Raw genomic sequence first — 14,162 nt, 5'->3', positions numbered from 1 at the left:
ATGTCATTATTCAAGCATTTTCCAAATCGGGAATTTCATTATTCGGTAATTTAATAATCCGGCGATTTTATTATTCGGGAATTTTATGTAATTTTTTAATTGGGGAATTTTATTATTCTGATATTTTCCAAATCGGGAGTTTTATTATTAGAGATTTTCTAATTCGGGAATTTTCTAATGAGGGAATTTTATCATTAGGTAATTTTATAATTCGGGAAATTTATTATTCAGAAACTTTATTCTTGGGCAATTTCCCAGATCGAAAATTTATTATTAGGAAATTTTATTATTCGAGAATTTTCCGATTCGGGCATTGTAATATTCGGAAATTATATAGTTCGGAAATTTTATAATTCAGGAGTTTCTTTTACTCGAAAAAAAATTTTTTACTCGGAAATTTTATAATTTGGAAATTTTATAATTCGTTAATTTTATTAATCGGGAATTTTATTATTCGGGAATTTCGCAAATCGTAAATTTATTATCCGAAAATTTTAAAATTCGGAAATTTCATTATTCGGAACTTGTATAATTCAGGAATGTTATTATTATTATTCGGAAATGTCCCAAATCGGGAATTTTATTATTCGGACATTTTATAATTCGGGGATTTTTCACTCCGGGAATTTTTTACTTGGAAATTTTATAATGTGAAAACTTTCGCAAATCGTAAATTTATTATTCGAAAATTTTATTATTCTGAAAATTTATTATTCGGTGTTATTCCATTTTCGGAAGTTTATTATTCGGGAATTTTATTTTACGGGAATTTTACAAATCGGAAATTTATTAATCAGAAATTTTTAAATTCGGAAATTTTATTATTCAGAACTTGTATAATTCAGGAATGTTATTATTATTATTCGGGAATGTCCCTAATTTGGAATTTTATTATTCGGAACTTGTATAATTGAGGAATGTTATCCGAGAATTTCCGAAATCGGGAATTTTAGTTTTTGGTAAATTTATTATTCGGAACCTTTTCGATTCGGGAATTTTATTATCCGGGAATTTTCCAAATCAAAAATTTTTCTTTTCAGGAATTTTATTTTACGGGAATTTTATTACTCGGGAATTTTACAAATCAGAAATTTATTTTTCGAAAATTGCATCATTATGAAACTTTATTATTAGGTGATTTTCCGTTTCATGAAGTTTATTATTCACGAATGTTATTATTCGGGAATGTTATTATTCGCGAATTTCCCAAATCGGGAATTTTATTATGCGGTAATTTTATTATTCAGAAATTTTATTTGTAGGGAATTTTGTTTTTCGCAAATTTTAAAATTCGGAAATTTTATTATTCGGCAATTTTATTAATCGGAAATGTTATGATTAGTTAATTTTTCAGGCCAAAATGACAAAACTGGAATTTTATTAATATTAAATGACTAGAAATGTTGAAATGAATTCTGGATTGTTTTTATGACATATTGATTGTGGATTGCTATAAACATGCTAGTCATTATGACTTTAGTTACCCAGATAGTGGGCTTTATCTATACCGAATAAATTCGGTTAATTCAGTTTAAACACGAAGTTTTTATAGATAAGTAATTTTACTGTTCGTAAAATTGTTGCTTGAATTTAAAATAACCATAAGTAAAAAAAAATTTCATCCAGAAATATATATTTTAAAATTATTGTTATTTTAAATTCAAACAATAATTTTAGAAACTTTAAACATTAAAAACAATTCCTTTATGAAAATACTTAATGATTGTATTTTTAGTAAATAATGTTCATATCAAATTTAATTGTTTAAATACATGAATTTTTTATTTGGGATATTTTATAATTCGGAAATTTTATTTTTCGGGAGTTTTACGATTTGGTAATTTTATAATTCGGAAATTCTCCAAGACGGGAATTTCATTATTCGGAAATGTTATAATTCAGGAATGTTTTTATTCGGGAATTTAATTATTCGGTAATTTTATTATTTGATAATTTTATAATTTGTTGATTTTAGTATTCGAGGATTTTTCAATTCGAGAACGTTATTATTCGGGAATTGTTTGGCAGTGAAAAAAGGGAAAAAAGTAATCCAAATTTTGGAATTTTCAGGCCAAAAGACAAAAATGGAATATAATGATTATTAAATGACTAGAACTTCTGAAATGTTTTCTTGATTTTTTGATAACATATTCATTGTTAAATACGATAAATGCATTTTAAAAATAATATTTTTATAAAAAAAAATCGTTTTCAAAATTTTGAAACAAACAAAAATATCAAACTTCTGTCAAAAAAGATGAATTTTTAATCCAGAAACATTTTTCAGCCAAGAAAGAAAAAAAGAGACAGCCGAAAAGTCCCGAAAAAATAAATTTTTTTATAAATATTATTTATTAATTACAAAAAGAATCATGAAATATTTGTATAAAATGAGAAATACTTTCAACGTTTAAAGTTTCTAAAATCGTTCTTTGAATTGAAAATAACAATAAGTGAAAAACATTTTCATCTCGAAATATATTTATTTTAATTAATGTTATTTTTAATTCAAAAAATAATTGTAGAAACTTTAAACATTAAGTTTTATTATTCGAGATTTTCCAATCCGGGAATTTTATTATTCGGAAATTTTCCAATTCGGGAATTTTATTTTATGAAAATTTTATAATTCGGGAATAATAACTTATTCGGAAATTTTATTTTTCGGTAATTTTATAATTAGTTAATAATATTATTCGGGGCTTTTATTATTCGCGTATTTTCTAAATCGGGAATTTATTATGAGAGAATTTTATTATTCGGTGATTTTATAATTCGGAAATTTTATTATTCGGGAATTTTGTAATTCTGGAATTTTCCAAATCGGAAATTTTATTATTCGTAAATGCTATTATTCAGGAATTTCCCAAGTCGAAAATTTTATTATTCGGTAATTTTATAATCCGGTAATTTTATTTTTCGCGAATTTCCCATTTTGGGAATTTTTAATATTCGAAAATTTTATAATTCGAAAATTATCTGAATCGGGAATTTTATTACTCGGAAATATTATAATTCATGAATATTCTAATTCGGGAATTTCCCAAATCTGAAATTTCATTTTTCGGTAATTTGATAATTAGTTAACTTTATTATTTCGTAATTTTATAATTAATGAATTATATTTGTCAGGAAAAGTTTTGCAGTAAAAAAAAAAAGAGAAAAAGTAATCCAAATTGTGAAATTTTCAGGTCAAAAAGAAAAAAATGGAATATAATGAGTATTAAATGACTGGAACTTTTGAAATGTTTTCTTGATTTTTTGATAAAGTATTGATTGTTGATTTCAATAAACATGCTAGTCACTATGACTCTAGTTTCCCAAATGATGGGCTTTATCTACAAAGATTAAATTTAATCCATTAATTTTAATAACAATATTTGTATGGGATAAAGAATCATGTCGAAATCTTGAAACAAAAAAAAAAATATAAAACTTGTGTCAAAAAAGATGAATTTTTAAACCAGAAAGATTTTTCATTTAAGAAAAAAAAGAGACAACTAAAAAATCTCGAAAAATAAAATTCCTGAAAAGTGATTTTTTTCTCATAAATGTTATCAATTATTTATAATTAAAAATAAAATCATAAAATATTTGTACAAAAAGTCAATTATTTTTAACGTTTAAAGTCTCTAAAATCGTTCTTTGTATTTAAAATAACAAAAAGTGAAAAAAATTTAATCTAGAAATATATTTATTTTAATTATTGTTGTTTTAAATTGAAAGAATAATTTTAAAAACCTTAAACATAAAAACTAATTTTTATATTGTTCAGGAATTGTCAAATTCGATCATATTAATGCTGTCGGGAGTTTTATTATTCGATATTTTCCAATTAGGGAATTTGATTATTTTCAAATTTTTGGCGAATTATATTATTAGGGAATTTTATTTGTGGCGTATTTTAAAAATCGAGAATTTATTATTAGAGAATTTTATTATTCGGGAATTTTCCACTTCGGGAATTTTATTAATCGGAAATTTTTTAATTAAAAAACTGACCAAATCGGGAATTTTATTATTCGGGAATGTCATTATCCGGAAATTTCTTAAATCGCGAATTTTATTATTCAGTAATTTTATAATTAGTTAATTATATTATTCGGTAATTTTATAATTCGTTAATTGCAAGTTTTGAAAATGTTATACTTCGGGAATGTTATTATTCGGAATTTTCCAAATCGCTAATTTATTATCATGGAATTTCATCATTTGAAAATTTTCTAATTCGAGAATTTTTTAATTCGGGAATTTCATTATTCGGAAATTTTATTATTCAGGAATTTTCCAATTCTGGATTTTTATTTTTGGGAAATATTATAATTCGGAAAGTTTATTATTCGGTAATTTTATAATTCGGAAATCTTATTATTCGGAAATTTTAGTATTCGGTAATTTTATAATTAGTTAATTATATTATTCGGTAATTTTATAATTCCTTAATTTCGAGTTTTGGGAAATGATATTATTCGGAGTTTTCCAAATCGGTAATTTATTATCAGGGAATTTTATTAATTGAAAATTTTATAATGCGGGAATTTTCTAAATCGGGAATTTTAATATTCTGAAATGTTATTATTTTTTAATTTCCCAAATCAGGAATTTTATTACTCAGTAATTTTATAATTCGCTAATTTTATTATTCGGGAATTTTCCAATTCTGAATTTTTATTATTAGAAAATGTTCCAATTCAGAAATGTTATTATTCGGTAATTTTATAATTTGGAAATTCTATAATTCGGGAATTTTATTATTCGGTAATTATATAATTCGTAAATTTCATTATTTGGAAATGTTATTATTCGGATTTTTCCAAATTGGTAATTTATTACCAGGGAATTTTATTATTTGAAAATTTTATAATTCGGGAATTTTCTGAATCGGAATTTTATTATTCAGAAATGTTAGTATTTGGCAATTTGCCAAATCGGGAATTTTTTTATTCGTTAATTTTATAATTCGTTAATTTTATTACTCGGGAATGTTATTATTCGGGGATTTTCCAAATCGGGAATTTAGTATTAGGGAATTTTATTATTCGGAAATTTTATTATTCAGGAATTTTCCAATTCTGGATTTTTATTTTTGGGAAATATTACAATTCGGAAAGTTTATAATTCGGTAATTTTATAATTCGGAAATCTTATTATTCGGGAATTTTAGTATTCGGTAATTTTATAATTCATTAATTTCGAGTTTTGGGAAATGATATTATTCGGAGTTTTCCAAATCGGTAATTTATTATCAGGGAATTTTATTAATTGAAAATTTTATAATGCGGGAATTTTCTAAATCGGGAATTTTAATATTCTGAAATGTTATTATTTTTTAATTTTCCAAATCAGGAATTTTATTACTCAGTAATTTTATAATTCGCTAATTTTATTATTCGGGAATTTTCCAATTCTGAATTTTTATTATTAGAAAATGTTCCAATTCAGAAATTTTATTATTCGGTAATTTTATAATTAATAAATTATATAATTCGGGAATTTCATTATTCGGTAATTTTATAATTCGGAAATTCTATAATTCGGGAATTTTATTATTCGGTAATTATATAATTCGTAAATTTCATTATTTGGAAATGATATTATTCGGAATTTTCCAAATTGGTAATTTATTATCAGGGAATTTTATAATTTGAAAATTTTATAATTAGGGAATTTTCTGAATCGGAATTTTATTATTCAGAAATGTTGGTATTTGGCAATTTCCCAAATCGGCAATTTTTTTATTCGTTAATTTTATAATTCGTTAATTTTATTACTCGGGATTGTTATTATTCGGGGATTTTCCAAATCGGGAATTTAGTATTAGGGAATTTTATTATTCGGAAATTTTATATTTCGGGAATGTTCCGAATATTTTCGGAATGACTGGAAAATCCCGAAAAAAAATTCTTGACACTCCGGTATTTTTCAATTCGGGAATTTTATTTTTTCAAGAAGTTTAAAATTTGGCAATTTCTCAATTCAGGAATTTTATTATTCAGGAATTTCTTTGCCGTCAATAAAGAGAAAAATGGAATATTATGAATATTAAATGACTAGGAATTTTGAAACCTTTTCTTAATTTTTTTTATAACGTATTGATTATTGATTGTTAATACAAAAAAGTGAAATTTTCAACTCTATAAGGTTAATTATCAACCAAAAAGATTAACTTTATACAAAGACGAATTTTCAACGAAATACATGAATAATAAAAAAGGTCATTTTCAGCCAAAGAAGTGGTTCTTTGTATAAAAAAATATGGATTTCTAACAAAAAATATGAATCATAAACCAAAAAATAAAAAATTTCAACCAGAATGGAATAGTTACATTTTCGGTTAAAAATTTATTTTCAACAAAAAAAGAGAATTTTGTAATCAGCAAATATTCCAATTTTAATTAAAAAATAGTTGAAATCAACCAGAAAAATTTAATTTTCTAAAAGTTGTTGAATCTTCAACCAAAACAGATTATTTTTAACAAAAGCATTGCATTTTGAACAAAAACGAAAAAAATCATCGAAGTTTTGGAATTTGGGGTGAAAAAGGCAAAAATTGAATTTTATGAATATTAAATTTCTAGAAATTTAAAAATATTGTCTTTATTTTTTCATAAACAAATCGTTTCCCAAATCGTAGCCTTTTCCTGTGACGAATATATTTGGTTGATGCACTTGAAAAAATAAATTATAGAGTAAATAATAATTTTTGGATTTTTACAAAAATTAGGTATAGATTTATTATATAATTTTTTTAGTTTGGATTTTCAACTAAGAGAGATTTCTCATTCATAATAAAGAAGGGTAAATCAAATTTTGAATTTAAAAATCAAACACGAATTTTCTAGAAAGCAGTTAAATTTTTAACACAAAATTATGAAACTTCTACCAAAAAAGATGAATTTTAAACACAAAAAGATAAATTTTTAACAAAAGTGTTTAATTTTTAACAAAAAAAGATTTCTTGGCAAAAACAAAAAAAAATGAACTAAATTGTTCAATCCTTAAGCCGAAAAGACAAATTTTCCATTAAACAGCTGTATTTTTAAATAAGAAGATTAATTTTTAACTGCAAAATATAAATTATAAACAAACAAATGGAATAGTTAAATTTTCAGTTAAAAATATACAAATTTATTCAAAATTGAATTTTCAACAGTCGAGTTATTTAAAATTTAATTATAAAAAGTTGAATTTTTATTTAAAATTGAATTCTTAGGAGTATAATTTTGAATTCTAAATTTTCGAATTTTCAAGCTGAAAAGACGAATTTTCTGTAAAGCAATTAAATTTTCACCTTAACAGATTAATCTTCTAATAAAAAGAAGAATTTTCAACCAGACACCTGAAGTTTCGAAAATAATTTCATTCTCAAAAAATCGTTGAATTTTTTCCGAATCAGTTCAATTTTGTACCAAATAGTTGAATTTTATACCAAATTGTTAAATTTTCTACTTAGAAAGACGACTTAAAAAAAAACAGTTAAATTTTCAACAAAATATATGATTGTCAACTAATAAAGATTTCAAAAAAAAGGAACAGTTACATTTAAAAAAAAAAAAACACTTTAAAAAATAAGAAACTAAAAAACAAGTAATTTTTAACAACAACAAATTATTTTTCAACCAAATAGTTTAATTTTCTGCCAAATATATGAATCATCAAAAAAGAAAGATAAATTTTCACCAGAAATGGAATAGTTAAATGTGCATTTATTAAATTCATTTTTAATCAAAAAAGACAATTTTCAAACAATAAATATTTCAAACTTAAATGAAAAACATTTGAATTCAACCAGTAAAATCAAATTTTCAGACCAAGAAAACAAATGAGAAATTAATTAAGGCTTTTCAGTAAAAAAAAAATTTCATTCAAGTTGTGGAATTTTCAACTCAAAAAGGCAAAAATAATATTTTATGAATATTAAATTATTAGAACTTTTGAAATTAGATCATAACCTATATCTATTAAATTTGGCGTCCACACTGAGCAAATGTTCATAAAATTCTTTTATTATTAAACTAAATTAATTTAACTAGTTTACAAAATTGAGATACAACATCGTATAAAAAATTTTCAAATTTTCAAATTTTCAAATTTTCAATTTGCTACATAAATTAAAAAAAGTAATTTTTTCTGCTTTACACATCCACACTTGGAATTTTTTTATAGAACTAGTTCAAAAAAATAATAAAAAACATCGGATAGCAAAATTTCATTAATAAACATCATTGGCTACGTAAATTAAAAAAATAAGAGGAAAAGATCATTGCTTCTACCTTTAAACGTCAGAACTAGGCATTTTTTAAATAGAATTTGTTATAAAATTAATAAAAAGTATCGGATAACAAAATTTCATGAATAAACATCATCGGCTAGGTAAATTAAAAAAAAAGCAAGAGACAAAGTAGTTTCTTCTGCCTTTACACATTCGCATTGGGAATTTGTTTATAGAACTAGTTCAAAAAATTAATAAAAAACATCAAATAACAAAATTTCATGAATAATCATCATCGGCTACGTTTTTATCACTAAATTTCATTGATGAGATAATTTAAGAAAAATTAAGTGAAAAACGATTTATTCCTGGTTTTGAATGTCCATGTTAGGCGTTTATTTATATAATTTGTATATAAAATTATTATAAAAATATCAGATCGCAATTTTTTATATTTAAGTATTATTTTTTAAATAAAATCATGTAATTTAAACGCAAAAATGAAATAAAAAATAAAACCAGCGACTCTTCAGGTATTTGCATTGACATCAATGTTTAAACAAACAAAAATCAAAAATCTGAAAAAGTAAATCTCAAAAATGAACGCCAACATTAAAAAAAAAGAAAGAAATTCAAAACTGGGACGACTGAAAAGTCCCGAAAAACATTCCCGACATTCTCAAATTCCCGAATTTGAAAATTCCGGAATAATCAAATTTTTGAATAATAAAATTACTTAATTGTAAAATGCCAAATTATTGAACTCTCGAATAATAAAATTCCCGAATTGGAAAATTTGGCAATAATAAAATTCCTGAAGGGACGACTGAAAAATCCCAAAATATAAAATTTCCGTCACTGTAAAATGCCGAATAATAACATTCAATAATTCAAAAATTCCTAAATAATGAAATTCCTGAATAATAAAATCCCCGAAAGTTGATAATTTTACCAAATTTGAAATTTCCCGAATAATAAGAGCCTCGAGAGAAAATTGCCGAGTTATAAAATTCCCGAATATAAACAAAAATATTACGAGTAAATAAATTAAATGTAATATAATTCTGATTTTAATAGTAAAATTAATTTTTTAAATAAAAACTTGTTGATGTTTACATTCGAGAATTTTTCAGTTCGGATATTTTATAATTCAGCAATGTTCAAATTCTGTAATATTATTAATTGTCGGGAATTTCATTATTATTTTTCTCGAATGCGAAAAATAAATTTTCTAATATATTGTTTATTTATTAAAAATATAATAATAAAACATTTTTATTATTTGAAGTTTTTAATATTATTGTTTGAATTTAAAATAACAATAATTGAAAAAGATTCATCCAGAAATATATTTGGTTAAATTACTGTTTTTTTTTTAAATTTAAGCAATAATTTAAAAACTTAAAACATTAAAAATAATTTCTTGATAACAAAAATATTTGATAACTGTATTTTAAATAAATAAATAATATTAATGAGAAAAAGCAATGTTATAAATTCGGGTATTTTTAAATTCGGTAATATTATACACTGAAGGAAATTTTATTATTTGGAAAATTTTTTATTCTGGAATTTTATGATTCATACATTTTTTCTCCTGGAATTTTATTATTTGGAAGTTTTATTTTTCGGGAATTTTTTTATTCGGGAATTGTACTGATTGGAGAATTTTAATTATCGGGATTTTTCAGTCCCGGAAATTTTATTATTTGGAAATTTTTCAATTCACGAATTTTATCATTTGGGAATTTTTCAATTGATGAATTTTATTATTTGAAAATGTTATTATTCGGAAAATTTATTACTTGGGAATTTTACAGTATCGAAAATGTTATATTTCGGGATTTTTCAGTCTCGGAAATTTTCTAATTGGGTGATTTATTATTGGGGAAATTTATTTTTTGGAAATTTTATTATCCACAAATTCTAATAATTGATAATTTCCCAATTCGCAAATTTTATTATCAGGAAATTTTATTATACAAGAATTTTATTATTCGGGAATTTCACAGTGTTGGTAATTTTTATTTTCGGGATTTTTCAGTCCCGGAAATTTTTTATTTCGGGAGTTTTATTATTCACGAATTTTATTATTTTTGAATTTTCCAATTCGTGAATTTTATTATTTGTAAATTTTATTATTCGGGAATTTTCTAATTCAGAAATTTTATAGTGTCGGGAATTTTAATTTCTGGGATTTTCAGTCCCGGAAATTTTCCAATACGGCGAATTTTAATTTTCGGGATTTTCAGTCTCGAAATATTCCCAATTCGGCAGTTTTATTATTCGGGAATTGTATTATTTGGGAATTTTCCGATTCCTCAATTTTATTATTTGAAAATTTTATTATTCGAGAATTTTATAATACGGAAATTTTCCAATTCGTGCATTTTATTATTCGGAAATTTCATTATCCGGGAATTTTACAGTTGTTGAAATTTTTTAATTCTCGGGATTTTTCCGTCCCGGAAATTTTCCAATTCGGGTGATTTATTATTTGGGACTTTCATTATTTTGGAATTTTCCAATTCGTGAATTTTGTTATTTGAAAATTTTATTATTCGGAAATTTTCTAATTCGGAAATTTTACAGTGCCGTGATTTCCATTTTCGGGATTTTCAGTCCCGAAAATTTTCCAATTCGGCTGATTTATTATTTGGAAATTTTATTATTCGGGAATTTTATTGTTTGGAAATTTTATTATCCGCGAGTTTTATTATTTCAGAATTTTCCAATTGGCAATTTTCATTATTAGGAAATTGTACGGTATCGGTAATTTTAATTTTCGGGATTTTTCAGTCCTACCAAATTTTCCATTTTGGGAGTTTTGTTATATAAAATTTTATCATTTGGAAATTTTCCAATCCGTGAATTTTATTATTTGGAAATTTCATCATCCGGGAATTTTACGGTGTCAAAAATTTCAATGTTTGGGATTTTCAGTCCCGGAAATTTTCAAATTCGGGTGATTTATTATTCGGGAATTTTATTACTTGGAAATTTCCGAATTCGTGCATTTTATTATTCGGGAATTTTATTAATTCGAAATTTAAAAATCCAAAATTTTTTTGAAAAAATGAAGTTTAGTTTCATTATATAATTTTTCTAGGTTAAATAGGAAGGTTATTTATTTATTCCGGCCTTAGGAAATATAACAAGATAAGTTATTACTGGTCACGATCAACTAAAGTTGGTTACATCAATCTCAAGGTTCAGAGTCTATATCGAGGAAAAAATAATAAGAGTCATGTTGAATTGATGGAATTATCAGTCTGAGAGTCTTTATGGCATTTTTTCTGTTTCAGATTTTTAATTTTATTATACACAGACATAAAAAAAGAAAACATTAAGTAATTTGTTACTATCGTTACTATATAGAGTAATGAACAACAATATTAAAAAATTATGATTAAAAATAGGAGTTTTGAGAATTATAATAATTTTGAAAAATTAGCATTTTGATTAATAAAATTAAAATTGCTAAAAAGTATTACTTGATTAATCCCAACTCGTTTAGATTTTCAACAGGTCAGGATTTTTGGAAGATTACTAAAATAGTACGATATTTTAATATTATGCAAATATTTCGGAATAGAAAATTAAATTCCAGTAAAATATTCCGGAAGAGAAAATTAAAAACCGGAAAAATATGCTGCACAGAAAATTATAATCCCGCAAAATATGCTGGAATATAAAACTAAATTCCAGAAAAATATGCCGGATATTAATTTTCTTTTCTGCCATATTTTATCATCAACACAATTACTTCGAGGGCAGAATTTTTCTTAGAAGTTACTGAAATAATACGATATTTGTGTAATTTGCTAAATTTGTTGGAATATTTTTCCTTTGCTAAAATATACCGGAAGAGAAATATAAAATTCGGCGAAATACACCTGAAGAGAAGATTAAAATAATTTTAAAAATGCCAAGAGAGAATACGCAACGTGAAAAATCAGGCTCCGGTAAAATTGATCAAAATAGAAAATTAAAATCCTGCAAAATATGCGGGAACAGAAAATTAGATTTTCGAAAAATATTTTGGAAGAGAAAATTAAAATCCGTGAAAATAGGCCGCAAGAGAAAATTGAAATCCGTCAAAATAGGCAGAAAGAGAAAATTGAAATCCGTCAAAATAGGCCGAAAGAGAAAATTAAAATCCGACAAAATATGCCCGAAGAGAACAGAGAACTTTTTGAATATGCATTGAAATATAAGATTATAGTTTAGAAGATATTTTTTTACGTGACTTACATTTGATTCAAGACAACAACGAATTACAAAAATTTTGAATCACACGCGTGGAACGTAATGTAGAAACACTTTTATCAAAATTAAAAAAAAAACATGTCTTTGTTGTAGTATTGAGATCGAGAACGTGCCGTCAACGCGTCGCGATACCGACTGATAGGGATAATTTGTGAATTGCTCGGACAGACTTGGAATATGATGAGCTCATGAACTTCACGAGCCGACTGACTACAATCACTAAATGCCGAGGCATCTAGTAAATTCGTATCGTTGTATAATTAATGTTTGACAATTGCTCATGATAAAAAGAAACTCAAATCAAGGTGAGCTTGTTTACAATTAAACACGTGGAAATTTCTTATAATCGGATTTCAATATGTCAGACTGTCGAAGTACTATCCCATCAATGAATAATCCCTAATAATGAAATTAATATACTGAAATACTGCTCACTAACAAAACTTTTGCTACTGGCTAAGAAGCCAGTATTAAGGACAGCACTGGGCCAGTAAGAACTTGAATCAAGTACCAAGGTGAGCTTGCTGTCATTAAATTAATTGCCTGTAGGAATTCATTATACTGGCATTATATTGGATCAGACTATTTATGGTACTGTCTGCGTACTGTCCAATTATTTTAAAAATCTAACGATAAAAATGATATTTATAGAATACTACTGACAAGCGAAAGTCCTGATACTGGCTTGATAACAATCCAGTAGTATGGACAGTACTGCTCTATTAAAAATTTAGTTTAAGCATCAAGGTTAAATTGTTGACAATTGACCATGTAGAAATGTATTATGCTGACATGAATCTGCGTCAGACTGTTTAAGATACTGTCCAAGTACTGTCCCATTATTGATAAATGCCTAATGAAAGAAATTAATATACTGAAATACTACTGAAAAACAAAAGTTCTGCTACTGGCTAAGAATCCAGTAGTACGAACAGTACTGGGCCAGTATGAACTTCAATGAAGTATCCTGGTGAGATTGCTGTCAATAAATTTATTGCGTACAGGAATTCCTTATGCTGGTATTACATTGGATCAGAATATTTATGGTACTCATGGTACTGTCTAAATATTTTGAAATCCTAATGATAAAAATCATGTGTATAGAATACTAGTGATAAACAACAGTTCTGATACTGTCTTGGTAATAAGACAGTAGTATGGAAAGTACTGCTCTATTAGAAATTTAGTTTAAGCATCAAGGTGAAATTGTTGATAATTGGCCATATAGAAATGTATTATACTGGCATGAAACTATGTTAGACTGTTTAAGATACTGTCGAACTACTGTCTCATAATTGAAAAATCCCTAATGTAAGAAATTATATATACTGAAATACTACTGACCAACAAAAGTTCTGATACTGTCTAAGAAGCCAGTATTAGGGACAGTATTGGACCAGTATGAACTTAAATCAAGTATTCTGGTGAGCTTGCTGTCAATAAATTAATTGCGTATGGGAAATCATTTTAGTGGTATTATATTTAGTAAGTCTATTTATGGTACTGTCTAAATATTTTGAAATACTAATAATAAAAATAATGTGTATAGAATACTAGTAATAAACGACAGTTCTGATACTGTCTTGGTAATAAGACAGTTGTATGGACAGTACTTCTCTATTAAAAATTTAGTTTAAGCATCAAGGTGAAATTGTTGACAATTGGCCATATAGAAATGTAT

The 14,162-nt window shown here is 24.8% G+C and overlaps 1 protein-coding gene across 1 annotated transcript in view; it reads right to left on the bottom strand.

Annotated features, from left to right (window-relative positions):
• LOC117179509 (androgen-induced gene 1 protein-like) overlaps window positions 1-12,689 on the bottom strand; it is a 95,282-nt gene extending 82,593 nt beyond the window's left edge. Inside the window, exon 1 of the mRNA XM_033371381.1 lies at window positions 12,467-12,689. The gene's annotated coding sequence lies outside the window, so the exon portion shown is untranslated. The remainder of the gene's footprint in view (window positions 1-12,466) is intronic.
• Between the last annotated feature and the right edge of the window lie 1,473 nt (window positions 12,690-14,162).

The sequence above is a fragment of the Belonocnema kinseyi genome, chromosome 9 (assembly GCF_010883055.1).
Source record: "Belonocnema kinseyi isolate 2016_QV_RU_SX_M_011 chromosome 9, B_treatae_v1, whole genome shotgun sequence".
NCBI classification, from domain to species: domain Eukaryota; kingdom Metazoa; phylum Arthropoda; class Insecta; order Hymenoptera; family Cynipidae; genus Belonocnema; species Belonocnema kinseyi.
Note: the sequence above shows the minus strand (reverse complement) of the source record. Positions and strands in the feature narration are given on the sequence as shown.